Source organism: Megalopta genalis, unplaced genomic scaffold (assembly GCF_051020955.1).
Source record: "Megalopta genalis isolate 19385.01 unplaced genomic scaffold, iyMegGena1_principal scaffold0055, whole genome shotgun sequence".
In the NCBI taxonomy this organism is placed as follows: domain Eukaryota; kingdom Metazoa; phylum Arthropoda; class Insecta; order Hymenoptera; family Halictidae; genus Megalopta; species Megalopta genalis.
This window is the reverse complement of record NW_027476124.1, coordinates 166,517-170,000: the sequence shown is the minus strand read 5'-3', so window position 1 is coordinate 170,000 and position 3,484 is coordinate 166,517.

Genomic DNA, 3,484 nt, shown 5'->3' with positions numbered 1-3,484 from the left:
ACCGAGATCGTAGAATTGGCCCAAAACCCGCTCTGCTCCGTCCGCCTCGCACGGACCGTGTATCTCTTATAGATACCGAACGGCCGGCAAGGACGCCGGCGCCGCCGGCCGAATAGCACGCGCGCTTATGAGTGTAAACCGCTGCGGCAACAGACCGCCCGGCCGTGCTGTTGTAACATAGCGCGTGAACGAACGAAAAAAATTTTTATAGTAAACATTAAAATAAATTACACTACCGTAAACTAGACAAAAAATTACACATTTTTTCCCAATATGAAAATTTTCACAAACTTTTTAAAGTCCCATCGCATCGAGTAAACTTTTTTAATAACGCGTCCGCACGATTCTAAATGCTTAATCCATATGTGAAATCGTTCACTGATCACGAATATCGTATTTAAAAAAATTACAAAAATTTATTTTTCAAAATAATCAAAAAAAACCGAAAAATCACAAGAGTAAAGTACCATTATTTTAAACAACATGTCGTTCTAAATGCTTAATCCCTATGTAAAAAAGTTATTTAAGCAAGAATATGTAATTGAAAAAAATTAGAAAAATTTATTTTAGCCGTAAATCGAAAATAATGGGGACACCGGAGCTGTTCGAAGCGCCGAGACGCGCCGCGTACGGCCGAATATTTTCTAAGTCCCAACGTACCGATCAAGAGTAAAGTACCATTTTCCTACATTAGATTTCGTTCTAAATGCTTAATCCCTATGTAAAAACGTTAGTTAAGCAAGAATATCGTATTTTTAAAAAAATCTAATGATAGGATTTTCCAGAAAATTGAAAAAACCGAAAAATGTCAAGAGTAAAGTGCCATTTTCTGACATTAGATTTCGTTCTAAATGCTTAATCCCTATGTAGAAACGTTAGTTAAGCAAGAATATCGTATTTTTAAAAAAATCTAATGATAGGATTTTTCATAAAATTGAAAAAACCGTAAAATGTCAAGAGTAAAGTGCCCTTATTTTAAACATTATATCGTTCTAAATGCTTAATCCCTATGTAAAAAAGTTATCTAAGCAAGAATATGTTATTGAATAAAATGAGAAAAATTTATTTTAGCCGTAAATCGAAAATAATGGGGACACCGGAGCTGTTCGAAGCGCCGAGCGCGCCGCGTACGCCCGAATATTTTCTAAGTCCCAACGTACCGATCAAGAGTAAAGTACCATTTTCCTACATTAGATTTCGTTCTAAATGCTTAATCCCTATGTAAAAACGTTAGTTAAGCAAGAATATCGTATTTTAAAAAAAATCTAATGATAGGATTTTCCAGAAAATTGAAAAAACCGAAAAATGTCAAGAGTAAAGTGCCATTTTCTGACATTAGATTTCGTTCTAAATGCTTAATCCCTATGTAGAAACGTTAGTTATGCAAGATTATCGTATTTTTAAAAAAATCTAATGATAGGATTTTTCAGAAAATTGAAAAAACCGTAAAATGTCAAGAGTAAAGTGCCCTTATTTTAAACATTATATCGTTCTAAATGCTTAATCCCTATGTAAAAAAGTTATCTAAGCAAGAATATGTTATTGAATAAAATGAGAAAAATTTATTTTAGCCGTAAATCGAAAATAATGGGTCGAGCGAATCGGTCGATTGCGCCGAGACGCGCTATGATGCAACAGACGAGCGATTGGAACGCCCGAATATTTTCAAAGTCCCAACGTACCGGTCAAGAGTAAAGTACCATTTTCCTACATTAGATTTCGTTCTAAATGCTTAATCCCTATGTAAAAACGTTAGTTAAGCAAGAATATCGTATTTTAAAAAAAATCTAATGATAGGATTTTCCAGAAAATTGAAAAAACCGAAAAATGTCAAGAGTAAAGTGCCATTTTCTGACATTAGATTTCGTTCTAAATGCTTAATCCCTATGTAGAAACGTTAGTTAAGCAAGAATATCGTATTTTTAAAAAAATCTAATGATAGGATTTTTCAGAAAATTGAAAAAACCGTAAAATGTCAAGAGTAAAGTGCCCTTATTTTAAACATTATATCGTTCTAAATGCTTAATCCCTATGTAAAAAAGTTATCTAAGCAAGAATATGTTATTGAATAAAATGAGAAAAATTTATTTTAGCCGTAAATCGAAAATAATGGGGACACCGGAGCTGTTCGAAGCGCCGAGCGCGCCGCGTACGCCCGAATATTTTCTAAGTCCCAACGTACCGATCAAGAGTAAAGTACCATTTTCCTACATTAGATTTCGTTCTAAATGCTTAATCCCTATGTAAAAACGTTAGTTAAGCAAGAATATCGTATTTTAAAAAAAATCTAATGATAGGATTTTCCAGAAAATTGAAAAAACCGAAAAATGTCAAGAGTAAAGTGCCATTTTCTGACATTAGATTTCGTTCTAAATGCTTAATCCCTATGTAGAAACGTTAGTTATGCAAGATTATCGTATTTTTAAAAAAATCTAATGATAGGATTTTTCAGAAAATTGAAAAAACCGTAAAATGTCAAGAGTAAAGTGCCCTTATTTTAAACATTATATCGTTCTAAATGCTTAATCCCTATGTAAAAAAGTTATCTAAGCAAGAATATGTTATTGAATAAAATGAGAAAAATTTATTTTAGCCGTAAATCGAAAATAATGGGTCGAGCGAATCGGTCGATTGCGCCGAGACGCGCTATGATGCAACAGACGAGCGATTGGAACGCCCGAATATTTTCAAAGTCCCAACGTACCGGTCAAGAGTAAAGTACCATTTTCCTACATTAGATTTCGTTCTAAATGCTTAATCCCTATGTAAAAACGTTAGTTAAGCAAGAATATCGTATTTTAAAAAAAATCTAATGATAGGATTTTCCAGAAAATTGAAAAAACCGAAAAATGTCAAGAGTAAAGTGCCATTTTCTGACATTAGATTTCGTTCTAAATGCTTAATCCCTATGTAGAAACGTTAGTTAAGCAAGAATATCGTATTTTTAAAAAAATCTAATGATAGGATTTTTCAGAAAATTGAAAAAACCGTAAAATGTCAAGAGTAAAGTGCCATTATTTTAAGCAATGTATCGTTCTAAATGCTTAATCCCTATGTAAAAAAGTTATTTAAGCAAGAATATGTAATTGAAAAAAATTAGAAGAATTTATTTTAGCCGTAAATCGAAAATAATGGGGACACCGGAGCTGTTCGAAGCGCCGAGACGCGCCGCGTACGGCCGAATATTTTCTAAGTCCCAACGTACCGATCAAGAGTAAAGTACCATTTTCCTACATTAGATTTCGTTCTAAATGCTTAATCCCTATGTAAAAACGTTAGTTAAGCAAGAATATCGTATTTTTAAAAAAATCTAATGATAGGATTTTCCAGAAAATTGAAAAAACCGAAAAATGTCAAGAGTAAAGTGCCATTTTCTGACATTAGATTTCGTTCTAAATGCTTAATCCCTATGTAGAAACGTTAGTTATGCAAGATTATCGTATTTTTAAAAAAATCTAATGATAGGATTTTTCAGAAAATTGAA